Below are 17,113 nucleotides of genomic sequence, written 5' to 3' on the forward strand. Positions count from 1 at the left end.
TACAATTGCTAGAATGACGGATGCTTCTTCTGAATTCTTCTCTGCATAGTGCCAATGGCATCACTTATAGGATCATCCCTCCTAAGCCATCTATATGGGCATATAGGTCATAGGAAGCTGAATAAAAGGATACCTTGATATATACAATCCGGTGTCTTATTCCTGAGAAATATCCATGCTTTTCTTATATGTAAATGAGCTGTTCAGATCTATGGGCCGGGCACTGATATGAGAATCTACATTCTGAGATTATTTTAAATAAAATGCACATTACTAGAATGAGGCACTAGTGATGAGTGAACGCGCTTGCCACTTCTCGGTACTCACCCGAGCATCATGGTGCTCGACAAGCTCGGCGAGTATTTCCGGGTTGCTCGGGCAGGAACTCGGGTCCCCTCCCTGCATGTTTGGCGCTCTTTAGAGAGCTAATGAACATGCAGGGATTGCCTGCCATGCACTGTAGCGCCGTAGCCATGGTGGTTGTGGCATTACAGTGATTGGATGGCCGCACAGCGTCATCAGGTGTGTATCAGACCGGGCGCCGCCTTGCTCGTCACAGTCACTCTGGATCAGACAGTGTAGGGAAAGCTGCTGCTGTGTCAGGGAGAGATTTGATCGTGTATTAGGTAGTGTAGGGAGAAAAACCGTACATTACACATATCCATCTTAACAAACATTCCTTTTGAGGACTAACTAATCCATCTGCAGAGATATCAGGCAGGCAGTATATATAGGCAGACAGGCAGTGTATATAGCAGACTGCAGTGCATATAGCACAAGAGGCTCCATTCCAGTTCTGCCTTCTGCTGCTGTTTTATTTCTAGAAATAGGCCCAGGTCTCAGGGGCCAGGAATAATTTTTTTTGCATCTTAATCCTCATTATTTGCTTAAAAAGCAATCCAGAGAACACGGTTTTTCTGCGCCATTTGCTTGTTGGCACTGCAGAATACAGCCAGGTCCTTTCCATATTACAGCGCTAAAAATCCATCTATATAAAACTGTATTTTCTCCGTCACACGGATCACATATATGTTTTCAGAAAATACTGCCATTTCTGGCCTCCATTAAAAATTTATTTCAGTGTGTCAGCAAAGTTTTTGACACTGGTTTGCTGTTCAAAACAGTTACCTACAGGCCAGGTATTTAAAACTGTGTTTTCTCCGTCACACAGCTCACATATACGTTGTCAGAAAATGCTGCCATTTCTGGCCTCCATTAAATTTTTTTTTCTGAGTGTCAGCAAAGTTTTTGACACTGGTTTGCTGTTCAAAACAGTTACCTACAGGCCAGGTATTTAAAACTCTGTTTTCTCCGTCACACGGATTACATATACGTTTTCAGAAAATACTGCCATTTCTGGCCTCCATTAAAAAAAATTTTTCAGTGTGTCAGTGAAGCAATTGACACCAGATTGCTGTTCAAAAGAGTTACCTACAGGCCAGGTATTTAAAGCTCTGTTTTCTCCGTCACACGGCTCACATATACGTTGTCAGAAAATACTGCCATTTCTGGCCTCCATTAAAAATTTCCTTCAGTGTGTCAGTGAAGCAATTAACAGCAGTTTGCTGTTCATACTACTTACCTACAGGCCAGGTATTTAAAGCTCTGCTTTCTCGGTCACACGGATCACATATAAATTCGCTCCAAACTCAGTCATTTGTAGTGAGCGTGGAAGATACTGTCCTCCAACTGGACGTGATGGTAATGGTGCATGCAGAGGCCGAGGACAAGGCCGTGGGCAACCCGAAATTGTGCCACAACAAACACCCACATCTTCTCACCTTACCTTTCTGTCCCAATTCCTAGGGGACCGCAGCACACCACTATTGAACCCAGAGCAGTGTCAAAAGGTTGTTGGTTGGATAGCAGATAATTCTTCCAGTCACTTAGCCACCACCACCACCCTGTCTTCCACACGGTCAAGTCTCAGTAGCCGTGAGTCTGGACCGCATATTCCTCACCCTGACCTTCCTTCCTCCCACCATGCTGAGTACCCAAAGACAACTAATCCCACACTTGGACACTCTGAAGAGCTGTTCACTTTTCCATTTATAGATTCGGGCCTCTTGCCCGGTCCACTTGAAGCGGGGCAAGAGGAGATCGCGTGTAGTGATGCCCAAATATTTGAGCAGCCACGGTCACACGAAGGCGACGGTGGGAAAGTGTTACAACAGGTGGACGATGATGAGACACAATTGCCAGAAAGTCAAGAGGAGGACCAGGGTGTGGAAGTGGAAGACAAGGTGGTGGATGATATAGTAACTGACCCAACCTGGCAGGAGGACATGCAGAGTGACGACAGCAGCACACAGGGGAAGGGAGGCAGAGCACCCCAACAGGCAGGAAGAAGCAGTGTGGTGGCCGCAGACAGAAGGCAGGCAACCGTTCCCCGTAACATCAACACGAAGGAAGTTGCCAGTACAACTATTAGGTCTTCCCGAGTCTAGTTGTTTCTTAAAGACTCTGCCGATAACCCCAAAAAGGCCATTTGCACCACCTGCCAGGCCAGCATCAGCAGGGGTGGCAAAACTACCAGCCTGACCACAACCAGCATGATCAGGCACATGGCAGCAAAGAACCCGACTTTATGGGCCGAACCCTAGGGTCCAGGAACAGTGTCTGCAGGTGGCACCATTACTTATTCCGCTGTTGTGCATGCAAGCCAATCCCCTGTCCATAGTGCATGCAAAGATGCCTTCTGCCCTGCAGCTGTCGTTGCACGCTCTCAAGTAGCAGCATCAGGAAGCACGTCCATGTCCTTGTCCCAGCGCAGCGTTCAGTTGTCCATACCCCAGTCCTTGGAACGCAAGCGCAAATATGCAGCCAACGCCCAACAGGCCACACCACTAAATTCTCACATTTCACGACTGCTTGCGCTCGAAATGTTGCCTTTTAGGCTCGTGGAGACGGAAGCATTCCGCAACCTGATGGCGGCGGCCGTCCCTTGGTACTTGGACGCCAGCCGCCGCTATTTCTCCCAGTGTGCCGTCCCAGCATTACACAAGCACGTTTCCCAAAACATTCGCTGTGCTCTCAACAATGTAGTCCACCTAACCACGGACACGTGGACAAGTGCTTGTGGGCAGGGATGGTACATCTCGCTGACGGCACACTGGGTTAACATAGTGGAAGCCAGGACCCAGTCGGACCTTGGGATGGAACACAACCTCCCGACGCCAAGGATTGCGGGCCCTAGGTCAATCAGGGTTGCCCCCACGGTCTACAGCTCCTGCACCTCACCCTCCTCAGCCCCCTCCCCCTCTTCAGCCTCCATCTTCGAAATGACCACATCAGTCACAAGCTGGAAGCACTGCAGAACTGCCTCGGCCAAGCAGCAACAGGCTGTGCTGAAGCTAATATGCTTAGGTGAAAAACAACACAATGCTGAAGAGTTGTGGACAGCTCTGAAAGAGCAGGCAGAACTGTGGCTCACACCGCTGAACCTACAGCCAGGCATGGTCATGTGTGACAATGGCCGGAACTTGGTGGCAGCTCTGAGGCGAGGCAAGCTCACACACGTACCATGTCTGGTCCATGTGCTTAACCTCGTGGTTCAGCGGTTTCTCAAATCCTACCCGGAGCTGCCTGATCTGCTTGTTAAAGTAAGCTGACTGTGTGCCCATTTTTGAAAATCAGCTACAGCTTCCACTGCCCTTTCAGTGTTCCAGCAGCGTTTGCAGCTTCCGGCTCACAGACTGGTGTGTGATGTCCCCACGCATTGGAACTCTACACTGCAGATGTTTGGAAGGATTTGTAAGCAGAAGAGGGCAGTTGTTGAGTACCAGCATCAACAAGGCCGTCGGTATTCAGTTCAGACTCCACACATAAGACCTCAGGAGTGGACATGGATGTCAGACATATGTACCATCCTCCAAAACTTTGAGGACTCCACCAAGATAGTGAGCGGCAATGACGCCATAATTAGCATCACCATCCCGCTACTCTGTCTTCCAAAACGCTCTCTGCTCACAATCAAAGAGGATGCATTGCAGGCGGATCACGATGAGATGGAGCAAGGAACCATACAGGGTGATTACAGACAGCCAAGCCTCATCTCATCCCAACGTGGATTGGATGACAATGAGGAAGAGGAGGAGGAAGGACAGGAGCTAGTTTCATGCACTATAGACGGTAATACCTGCACAGCCATCATACCGTCTGTTCAGCGTGGATGGCCAGAGGACAGAGAAGAGGAGGAGGAGAGCATGGTCAGTCATCCTCTTGGTGAGGACACGGAAATCTTGCCTGTTAGTAGTCTGGCACGCTTGGCTGAGTTTATGTTACACTGCCTTTCCCATGACCCTCGCGTTCTCAAAATTTTGGGTGACAGTCATTACTGGTTGGTGACACTTCTTGGCCCACGCTACAAGGAGAACTTTTTATCTCTTATTCCTGAGGCGGACAGGTCTACAAAAATGGGGCTGTACCAGAAGGCCCTTGTTGCGGAACTCTTAAAAAAATTCCCATCTGAAAACGCCGGCGGCAGAGGGCACACTTCATTGGACAACCAAGGAGTACAGTCATGGCCAAAAGTTTTGAGAATGACCCCAAAATTATATTTTCACATGATCTGCTGGCCTCTGGTTTTTATTAGTGTTTGTCTGATGTTTATATCACATACAGAAATATAATTGCAATCATATTATGAGTACCAATAGGTTATATTGACAGTTAGAATGAGTTAATGCAGCAAGTCAATATTTTCAGTGTTGCCCCTTCTTCTTCAAGACCTCTGTAATTCTCCCTGGCATGCTCTCAATCAACTTTTGGACCAAATCCTGACTGATAGCAGTCCATTCTTGCATAATCAATGCTTGCATTTTGCCAGAATTTGTTGGTTTTTGTTTGTCCACCCGTCTCTTGATGATTGATCACAAGTTCTCAATGGGATTAAGATCTGGGGAGTTTCCAGGCCATGGACCCAAAATCTCTATGTTTTGTTCCATGAGCCATTTAGTTATCACCTTTGCTTTATGGCAAGGTGCTCCATCATGCTGGAAAAGGCATTGTTGGGCGCCAAACTGCTCTTGGACGGTTGGGAGAAGTTGCTCTTGGAGGACATTCTTGTCCCATTCTTTATTCATGGCTGTGTTTTTAGGCAAGACTGTGAGTGAGCCGATTCCCTTGGCTGAGAAGCAACCCCACACATGAATGGTTTCAGGATGCTTTACAGTTGGCATGAGACAAGACTGGTGGTAGCGCTCACCTCTTCTTCTCCGAATAAGCTGTTTTCCAGATGTCCCAAACAATCGAAAAGGGGATTCATCAGAGAAAATGACTTTGCCCCAGTCCTCAGCAGTCCACTCCCTGTACTTTTTGCAGAATATCAGTCGTCCCTGATGTTTTTTCTGGAGAGAAGTGCTTCTTTGCTGCCCTCCTTGAAACCAGCCCTTGCTCAAAGAGTCTCCGCCTCACAGTGCGTGCAGAAGCACTCACACCAGCCTGCTGCCATTCCTGAGCAAGCTCGGCACTGCTGGTAGTCCGATCCCGCAGCTGAAACAGTTTTAAGATATGGTCCTGGCGCTTGCTGGTCTTTCTTGGGCGCCCTGGAGCCTTTTTGACAACAATGGAAGCTCTCTCCTTGAAGTTCTTGATGATGCGATAGATTGTTGACTGAGGTGCAATCTTTGTAGCTGCGATACTCTTCCCTGTTAGGCCATTTTTGTGCAGTGCAATGATGGCTGCAAGTGTTTCTTTAGAGATAACCATGGTTAACTGAAGAGAAACAATGATACCAAGAACCAGCCTCCTTTTAAAGTGTCCAGTGATGTCATTCTTACTTAATCATGACTGATTGATCGCCAGCCCTGTCCTCATCAACACCCATACCTGTGTTAATGGATCAATCACTAAAACGATGTTAGCTGCTCCTTTTAAGGCAGGACTGCAATGATGTTGAAATGTGTTTTGGGGGTTAAAGTTCATTTTCTGGGCAAATATTGACTTTGCAAGTACAGTAATTGCTGTTAAGCTGATCACTCTTTGACATTCAGGAGTATATGCAAATTGCCATTACAAAAAATGAAGCAGTAAACTTTGGAAAAATTACTATTTGTCTCATTCTCAATACTTTTGGCCATGACTGTACAGGCGAGAGAGACACAACTTCAATCTAGCAGAGGCAGGAGAACACTGTCAAAGTTCTTGGAGAGTTTTCTCAGACCCTCCCATCGGACAGGCCCTGAGGGGCAGGGTACTCTCACAAGGAGTGCAAAGTTTGGGAAGATGCTGAGTGAGTACCTTGCCGACCATACCAACGTCCTCCGTAATTCCGCTGTTGGTATCCAAAATGGATACGTGGAATGAACTGGCTCTCTATGCCTTGGAGGTCCTGGCCTGCCCTTCCGCCAGTGTTTTATCAGAGCAGGCTTTTAGTGCCGCTGCTGGAATTATAACTGATAAGAGCATCGGCCTGTCAACTGAAAATGCTGACAGGCTGACTCTTATAAAAATGAACAAGGGCTGGATTGGGCAAATGTTTGTCAGCCCATACACTTAGTGCATGGGCATTACAAGTATAGGAGGCCCGCTCCTTTCTAATGGGAACATTTTTTTATGAGGCCCTCCTCCACGTCTCTTCCAAGGGGCATTGAATTGCATCCAAATTTTTGGCAGCCCTTGCATTCACTGCATAGGCCAACACTATGGGAGACTCTCTCCTTTCTAATGGGAATTTGTCCTTACTGTGGCCCTGCTCTGTGTGTCTTTAAATTCTTAGTGAGGTTTTTCCTAAAATTGTCAGCCGTTGGACTCACTGCATACCCTATAACTGTATAGCAGACTCTCTCCTTTCTAATGGGAACATGTCGTACCTTGTTACTGTCGCCTTGCTCTGTGTGTCTTTAAATTCTTAGTGGTGTTTTTCCTAAAATTGGTCAGCCGTTGGACTCACTGCATACCCTATAACTGTAACACACAAAGACACAGTAAAACAATAAAAATTCTCTGTTGTAAAAAAGTAACAGTAAACAGCAAGTGCTAGTAAAAAGGTGATAAAAAACAGGGTATTTAGTTGATATGTTTTTTGCAAAAAGTTTTTTGGCGGTGTGAACACTGTCCTACAGACTTGTTCACTGTGTGCATGGCCCATGTGTTTGTATTTAATTCAATTTGTTTCTTGCTTTTGCATTATCAGGGAGGTCTCCACCCCTCCATTGTGGGCCATGCACATAAAATGCTGTCCTCTGCAGCGTGTCCACATGGACATTACCTGTTAGATCTTCTCATATAGGTACCATACACATGATCAGTTTTTAAATACATCAGATAGGGACTGCTCTGATCTGAGTTACCTTGACGTTGGTAGAGCGGCTTAGTATACATTTTTTGCAAGAAACGTGTCAACTAAATACCCAGTTTTTTATCACCTTTTTACTACACTTGCTGTTTACTGTTACTTTTTTACAACAGAGTATTTTTATACATTTGTTTTACTGTGTCTTTGTGTGTTTCAGTCTTTTGGTGGTGTGAACACTTTCCTACAGACTTGTTCACTGTGTGCATGACCCATGTGTTTGAATTTAATACCCTATAACTGTATAGCAGTCCCTCTCCTTTCTGATGGGAACATGTCGTACCTTGTTACTGTGACCCTGCTCTGTGTGTCTTTAAATTCTTAGTGGTGTTTTTACTAAAATTGGTCAGCCGTTGGACTCACTGCAATCCCTATAACTGTATAGCAGACCCTCTCCTTTCTGATGGGAACATGTCGTACCTTGTTACTGTGGCCCTGCTCTGTGTGTCTTTAAATTTTTAGTGGGGTTTTTCCTAAAGTTGTCAGCCGTTGGACTCTCTGCATACCCTATAACTGTATAGCAGACTGTCTCCTTTCTAATGGGAACATGTCGTACTTGTTACTGTGGCCCTGCTCCATGTGTCTTTAAATTCTTAGTGGGGTTTTTACTAAAATTGTCAGCCGTTTGACTCACTGCATACCCTATAACTGTATAGCAGACGCTCTCCTTTCTAATGGGAACATGTCGTACCTTGTTACTGTGGCCCTGCTCTATGTGTCTTTAAATTCTTAGTGGGGTTTTTCCTAAAGTTGTCAGCCGTTGGACTCACTGCATACCCTATAACTGTATAGCAGACTCTCTCCTTTCTAATGGGAACATGTTGTACTTGTTACTGTAGCCCTGCTCCATGTGTCTTTAAATTCTTAGTGGGGTTTTTCCTAAAATTGTCTGCCGTTGGACTCACTGCATACTCTATAACTGTATAGCAGACCCTCTCCTTTCTAATGGGAACATGTCGTACCTTGTTACTGTGGCTCTGCTCTATGTGTCTTTAAATTCTTAGTGGGATTTTTCCCAAATTTTGACAGCCACTTGCAGTCACAGCATGGGCATTACCACTATAGGAGACCCGCTCCTTTATAATGGGAACATTTTTTTACTGAGACCCTCCTCTTTGTCTCTTCAAAGGGGTATTGGGTTGCGTCCAAATTTTTGGGAGCCCTTGCAGTCACTGGATACGCAGACCCACTTGTTAATAATGTGAACAACAAAACATAGCCGGCTGATGGCTCTCTAACAATAGCTAGGGCTGACTGCTGGCCTTTTAAGAATAGTAAGGGCCGTCTGATGTCCCTATAAAAATAGGCTTTATGACTTTCAGAGTTCCTCCATCATAAATAAAACAGGATGTGTCTGATGATGTGTCAGACACCACATTGCCAGATAAGGTTGTAAAATGTTAAAATGACATTTCCCGGTGAATGCATTTGTCGTAACAAAAACAAAACAATAGGATCTTTCTTTAGTATAAAAAACAGCGTCACCAATTTAACAACAATGTAATCACATTGTTCAGCTCATGCACCTCCTCCTCCATCTCCGAAATGACCACATCAGTCACAAGCTGACAGCACTGCAGCACTGCCTTGGCCTAGCGGCAACAGGCTATGCTGAAGATAACATGCTTAATGCTTAATTGACAAACCGCCCAGTGCTGCAGAGTTGTTGAAAGCTGTAACACAGCAGCCTGATCTGTGGCTCTCACCGCTGAACATACAGCCAAGCATGGTCGTATGTGACAGAGAAATGACAGCCGGGGTAGATACGGTTTCCCTCTATGCCAGTCCTTTCACTGAGCTAAAGAATATGGCTGTGGTGAAATACAACTCCCACTGAGAAGCTGTTTCAGATTGAAAAACATTGTGCCCACCAGAGGATTTGATTCTGAGGGCTAACCTTTCTCCCCCGCTCAAGAGCCCCATAGCTGCTGCAAAGTTAGCTCTATCATGAACTCTCCTGAGGTAGAAGCCAAGGCACACCAGAGAATTCTCTGGTGGGACCGTCCAACCCTGCCAAGAAGCAGACCTGGCTAAAAAAAGTGTGTGGAAAGGATCCCGGACACTCTATGGCTGCTTTTTTACTGAGGAGGAAACACACGCAAACATCGGGAGAACATACAAAGTCCTTGCAGATGTTGTCCTTGCTGGGATTTGAACCCAGGATCCCAGCGCTGCAAGTCTTCAGTGCTATCCACTGATCCAATGTGCTGCCGTTCACCCTCTAATATCTAACAGGCTGGAGAAACTTGCACCTACTGCCACTCTATCTTCAGCTCCTTTGTGAGAAAATGTATTTGGGCAGCCACTCAGTCTACCAAATAAAATTCCTGAGAAGTAAATTGGGGATGGCTTCACTACTGGCACTGGGGGCAGTTCTAATACCATGGCGTCATACCATAGTTTGCTGGAAATATTCCAGGCTGGTAGGAGGCAAGCAAATTCCCACAGAAAAGTACCAGCAATAATGTTCAGGGACCCGCGCTTGTAGAAGACGGAGACAATACTGGGAGAAATAGTGACGGCTGGGGACCGAGTATGGACACGAGGCATGAGGCATGTGGTTGTGAAAAGCTTCCACCTCCACGAGCCTAAAAGGCCACATTTCAAGTGAAAGCAGCTTTACAGGACTTCCTGTGAGAAATGACACGCGGGGTAGATAGGGTTTCCCTCTATGCCAGTCCTTTCACCGAGCTAAATACAACTGTCAGCAAAAAAGTTGTGGACTGGCTCTGTACCGTCCCTGGCCACATTCACCTGTCCACATGTTTGTGGTTAGGCGGTCCTTCCCAGTAGGTGCACTGGGGAGGGCACGGGTAATGTTGTGGGACCCGTGCTTGTGGAAGTCGGAGGCGATACCGGGAAATATAGTGGCGGCTGGGGACCGAGTAAGGACACCCGGCCATCGCTGGCATGAGGTTGTGAAAAGCTTCTACCTCCATGAGCTTAAAAGGCCATATTTCAAGTGCAAAAAGCTGCCCAGAAATCTGGCAGTTTAGTGTTGCGGCCTGTGGGTGGGTGGCTGGCTGGCTGCATACTTGCACTTGTATTCCAAGTAACAGAAAACTAAGCAGATGGTGGCCTCTATCATCATCATGGCCTCACCTCGGCACTATGAACTGTCCTGAAGGAGAAGCCAGGGCCCGCCGGAGGAGTCTCCAGTTAGCTGGTGGGCCCGTCCAACCCTGCCAAAAAGCAGCACTGGCTAAGAAAAGTGTGGGGGAAGGTTCCCGGACACTCTATGGCTGCTTTTTTAATTTGCATCGGCCATGCTTATGCATGTTATTTCTCAAACCGCATTACAGATCAGGCCATTGTCCAACTCTGTATTCAAGAAATTAAATTCGCAAAGAAAGATGTGTGTGTGTGTCAAATCACCACCGACAAGGGCGAGTTGATGTTAGACGGGCTGCCATTGCTTTTGCAACAAGCTGCATTATAGGACTTCCTGTGAGAAATGACATGCAGGGTAGATAGGGTTTCCCTCTGTGCCAGTCCTTTCACCGAGCTAAATACAACTGTCAGCAAAAAATGTTGTGGACTGGCTCCGTACCATCCCTGGCCACATTCACCTGTCCACGTGTTTGTGTTTAGGAGGTCCTTCCCAGTAAGTGCACTGGGGAGGGCACGGGTAATGTTGTGGGACCCGTGCTTGTGGAAGGCGGAGGCGATACCGGGAAATATAGTGGCAGCTGGGGACCGAGTATGGATACCTGGCCGCCGCCGGCATGAGGTTGTGAAAAGCTTCCTCCTCCATGAGCTTAAAAGGCCATATTTCAAGTGCAAAAAGCTGCCCAGAAATCTGGCAGTTTAGTGTTGTGCCTGTGGGTGGGTGGTTGGCTCCCTGCATACTTGCGCTTGCATTCCAAGGAATGGGGTAGGGACAGCTGAACGTTGCAGTGGGACAAGGACGTGGATGGTGATTGTTGCAAGTCTGCAACGACAGGTTCATGGCGGGAGGCATCTTCGCATGCGCCAAGGATCACTTATGATAGGCACACTTTTAGGCAGTGACCTGGGAGTCAGAGATGCTTCCAGAGGTCTTCCCCATGCTGTTCCCATGACTTTTCAGCACTGTTTGCATGTGTCTGATGATGTGTCACACACCACAGGGCCAGATAAGATTGTAAAATGTTAAAATGAAATTTCCTGGTGAATGTATTTGTCTTGGTTGAAAGCAATGCAAAAGTGCAAAAACGCATCAAAAACGCTACGTGTGCATATAGCCCAAGGTGTGGAGGAGTATTTTTGTTTTTTGTTATTTATTTTGCTTTATATACATTGTACATGTCATGGAAAGGATGTTCCTTAACATATTTCCCTGGAAAATACATTTTGGTTAAGTTTTGGTATGTTTTATTGTGAGTCCGTAAAAGTGGCGTAATATCTCTGACAACATTGTTGACATAAGTGACCTGGGAGTCAGAAATGCTTCCAGGGTTCTTCCCCATGCTGTCCCCATGTCATTTGAGCACTATTCCCATCGATTTGGGCAATATTTAGGCCCTCTGCAGACAGCCGGGGGGAGCCGCCTGAAAAATCCTTGAGTTTCCCATAGACTTACATTGGGCTCGCTGCTCGGGTCGAGCACCCGAGTATTCCAATTTGCTCAACCCGAGCAACGAGTAACAGATCATTTTAGTGCTCGCTCATCACTAATGAGCACAAGTGCTCGTTACTTGATTTTGCCGAGGGTGCTCGCGTATGCAGTGAGTAGCACGGGTGCTCGATTGAGATGTTCGCGTCCCTCCAATCGCATGTTTTCACGGCTGTTAGCCATAAAACATAAGGGGATTGCCCGTAGTTGTTAGGCAATTCCCGCATGTTTTGCGGCTTTCTAACTGCAGCAAAACATGCAACCTCAGACACGAACATCTCAGTTGAGCACCCGTGCTACTCACTGCATACGCGAGCACCCTCGGCAAAATCAAGTAACGAGCACTTGCACTCATTAATGAGAGGCATGTGACTAAGGCGCATTCGCACGTCTGTATAAAACCAGTACCAGAAAAAACAGTACCATTGTCAACAGTGTGTCATCAGTGTGTCATTTGTGTGCCATCAATGTGTCATCAGTGTGCCATCCATGTTTTTCCAGAATGGATAGAGAAAAATGAAATTCCAAAGCTTCTCCTATTCTTTGCAATGTTAATCATGTACAGCACACAGACGGCACTCGGATACCATCCACATAGCCCTGGGTTACACAAGCAATGATTCTCTCAAATGAGAGAATCGAGACGATTATACTAATGACACTTGACTCAAACTCTGTCACCTTAGTGTACGATTTTCTTGCATTAGAGAATCATATCAGAAATGTGGAGAAGATGGAAACTTAACTTCTTCATCTTCTCCATTGTCTGAGTTCATGGATGTCGGACTGCACTCGGATGTCATCTGGTTGCAGTCTGATGTTTCACATGCACCTATAGATATGAACAAAAATAAAAAAACACATAAAAAACACAAAAGTTCAACAAAAAAATACATATATTTGGTATTACTGCATTCATAAAACTCAAATCTATCAAAATATAAAATAAATTAATTCAACTGGTAAACAGTGTGAAGAGAAAAAAATCACAATGTCAAAGTTGTGGTTGTGGCTTTTTGGCTGTCGCAGCATTGCAATAAAATGCAGCTCAGGGCATGAAAAAATAAGCCCTCACACAGCCCCATATCCCAAAAATGAAAATGTTTCAGGTCTCGTAAAATGTTGACAAAAAACAAATATTTTTTTTACAAATTTCTGAATTTTTTTTTTTACCACTTAAATAAAAAAACACTATACATGTTTGGTATTTGTGTACTTGTACTGACCTGGAGAGTCATATTGCCAGGTCAGTTTTACCATGTAATGAACACGGTAAATAAAAAAACCAAAACACAATTGTGAAATTGCACGTTTTTTGCACTTTCAGCACACTTTGAATTTTTTTACCATTTTCCAGTACACTATGTGGTAGAATGAAAGGAGTCATTTAAAAGTACAACTCGTCCTGCAAAAAACAAACTCTAATAGTGCTATATTGACAGTGCATCGCACTACATCCATCCGCTTACCTTCTTATCATAGTACATTCTGGTTCCATATCTTCCCCAGGTAAGTGACACACATGCAGTTTACATTACTCCAAGTTCCAGTTCTTATGCTCATGTGTCTGTTGTACGTGCTGGAAAGGGATCAGTTTGGGTAATCTGACTGGTATGAAGCTACTCAAACAAATATGTAGTCAGCTGGGGTGCACTATGTGTTCTGACACCTTTCCATCATAGCCTGCATTAACTTTTCAAGTAATTTGTGCTACGGTATCTCTTCTGTGGGATTAGACAGAGGGGTTAGTCTCCACTTTCCATGCACATCAATGAGCATTGGGTGGATCGCAACTCCTCTGTCTCCAATCGTCAGGACAATTACGCAATTGACTGCCGAGTGATGGATGAGGCCACAGCTGCTTTCACTAGTAGGCTGGCTATTAGGGCGCTCACAATAAATGTGTAGTATATACACATCCAATTACAATGCATGGAATATATATATATATTCTGGAACAGTCACCGCCAAGCTTCCCAATAACCTGCGAAAGACTAGCTGCCACAACCAATCATTTATACAGGCCGATTGAACACCCATTACAGGTAGTGTTTAGCTTCAGGGGTGCAGTTTACAGAGCAAGAGGAACGGAGCTATTAAATTTTATATATTTAATCCGAAAAAGTAGGCAGTGTTTATATGAAATATACAAAGATGTCACAAAATGGGAACAAAGCAATATGGTATATACAATCACGGGAAATAAAAGAAAAAGTACTAAACCTGTGTCACAGAAACTGCTCAGAGCTTAGCGTAGGGAAGCACTCCTTGGAACAACTCCTTAGAGCAACTGACAGAAATACAGAGTACTGTGCGTTCCAGAACTGACAAATGACAAAAACCCAAACTCTGATTTTTATTAGATAAAGGTTATACCTACATACCTCCCCTTGGTGAGCTCATATGTGGGGCTGGTTGTGGGATATGCTAAGTCTTTAGAAGGTTATGAGATCCCTTTCTTTCAGGATATATTCACCCCTGGAGGTCCCAGGCGGGAGATATTGTTGTCATGTTTCCTATCACAATTTTACCTTTTCATAGAGATTAAACATGGCATGTATATCATCATCCATCTGACTGATATTAAGTTGGAGGTGTGTGGCTGGCCTTACTGTGATGTGAGAGAATGCATTATGCTCGTCTCTTCGCTACAACGTTGAAAATTTATCGCCCATAAATATTGGATCGATGCAAACTCCAATATTCATCACTGACTACTGACTCCAGAGTGTCTGAGATAATTCCTTTGGACAGAAGAAACCCCTGTATTTCTACACCTCTGAGTATATGAATTCTAGACTTGGTGCCTGGTTCTCACCAGATCTCCTGTTGTAATTATCTGTTCACAGCAGGAGGTCTTACTTCAATGGAAGTTGAAGTGTCAGCTCTTTCTCACTTCACCAGTTTTAATAATCCCATATGTTCAATGTGAGGGTGATATGTCCCCTCTCCGGAGATGTCTTTATGGATTTTACAATTTTTCTCTACAACAGTGTTCATGACCTTTTTGCTAGTCTTGTAATCACCACTACCAAGGAACACCCTATAAGACCTGATATTTTGGAGACGCTCAGATCCAGTTATATAGACTTAGGCTTTTACACGTAGCTCCTTATACTTTCTTATTTTTCTGTCTTCCTTATGCTTGCTCATTATTTCTGATTCCAACATCAACTTCAAGAACTCACTGCTCACTTACTACCTCATATATCCCACTCCCTGACAAGTGCCATTGTAATGGGGCAATCATTGTTGTTCACTCCACCTGTCAATAATTTTAGTGTTATATTTAATGTCTAGTACAATAGTCAAATTAAGTCAATAAGGCTTATATTAATCCTTTGCAAATATTCAGTCTAAGCTAAAAGTATCAGTGTTTCTTTCTACTATTATGATTTTCTCTATGGTATAATTTTTTACATACTTTTTGGTGGATAAATATTTAATAAATTATACATTTAGCATTTTTTCTTGAAAAATCCTTTCAATTTGTCCATTTTTCTCTCATTTGTATGTCTACATCTCCATTTCCTTTAATATTTATGCTCATGAATCATGATATTACAAATGGATACTGGTTCAGGCATTGCATTGTCTATATGTGTATGACATGTTTAGGGCATTATTTGAAAAAAGTAAGGAAGATGTCATGTATTGGTCGAACAGTTTAGACTTTAAACATCAAGAACGTTCTGCATTCCTTTTTGATCCCTTGGAATATTATTTTACTGTGTCATTTAAAGTCCTTTTAGAGAAAATTACTCTAATCAGCTTATTATGTGTGATTAATTAGTAAAGTTGAATCCCTTTTTGGGGGATCATTCATCAGTCAAAGGCTACTTAAGGCTTTAACATCAACAGGAATCTCATGTGGATTAAGGTCAGAACATGTACTAATTAAAGATAATACATGTGACATAAAATGTAAGGTAGTAACTAAGTGGAGAGGATGAGTTGGGTATTTAATTAATAAATCTGTTTTGTTTTCTTGAATAATATGTTCCAAAATACTGAAAATATACAATGAATAACTGAGAAAATATTCCGATACAACCTTATCTGTACTATTGGTTGTTACACTTAATCAATTGAATAATGGATCAGTAGTGGGACTTCCAATCAATTTTATAGTGCCCTGTACAGATTTATATTTAAGCACCACACGCAAGGTAAGAAAGTGATTTATGAAAAAGGAGAATGAACAATTTCCTTCAGAGTGCTTCAGACCAGTTGTCAAAGGATATAAATAGATAGGAGAGAACCAGTAAAGAGTGAAAAAGTTGCATTTTGCAAGTGGCGACTATCTGTCACTCACGTACTTACAACTGCCTTAACTCCACTCAATCCAGATAGCCTGTAGCTTCCACTACAGGACACATTAAGAAGACCAGACTCCATATACTATACAAAGAGCAAAGGAAAAGGACACCAGTTAACTGGGTGCAATGTACTACCCTCCACCATCCTTATATAAACATTAGGACAGAGTCACTTGCTATAGAGGGAACTGATCCAATGTCCTCCCACCTCCCAGTCCATTTCGCTCAAATAGTATAATTTATTCTGCTTCAACGCTTATATGGTTACCTTACTGTCATCTATCTCCAGTTTCATACCATAATTTTTTAACAAAGCTTAAGTATAAATGTATATATATATATATAAACAGTACAGACCAAAAGTTTGGACACACCTTCTCATTTAAAGATTTTTCTGTATTTTCATGACTGTGAAAATTGTACATTCACACTGAAGGCATCAAAACTATGAATTAACACATGTGGAATTATATACTTAACAAAAAAGTGTGAAATAACTGAAAATATGTCTTATATTCTAGGTTCTTCAAAGTAGCCACCTTTTGCTTTGATGATTGTTTTGTACACTCTTGGCATTCTCTTGATGAGCTTCAAGAGATAGTCACCGGAAATGGTTTTCACTTCACAGGTGTGCCCTGTCAGGTTTAATAAGCGGGATTTCTTGCCTTATAAATGGGGTTGGGACCATCAGTTGTGTTGTGCAGAAGTCTGGTGGATACACAGCTGATAATCCTACTGAATAAACTGTTAGAATTTGTATTATGGCAAGAAAAAAGCACCTAAGTAAAGAAAAACGAGTGGCCATCGTTACTTTAAGAAATGAAGGTCAGTCAGTCCAAAAAATTGGGCAAACTTTGAAAGTGTCCCCAAGTGCAGTTGCAAAAACCATCAAGAGCTACAAAGAAA

This window comes from Phyllobates terribilis, unplaced genomic scaffold (assembly GCF_046119375.1).
Source record: "Phyllobates terribilis strain yellow unplaced genomic scaffold, ASM4611937v1 Scaffold_3__8_contigs__length_932513732, whole genome shotgun sequence".
Taxonomy (NCBI): domain Eukaryota; kingdom Metazoa; phylum Chordata; class Amphibia; order Anura; family Dendrobatidae; genus Phyllobates; species Phyllobates terribilis.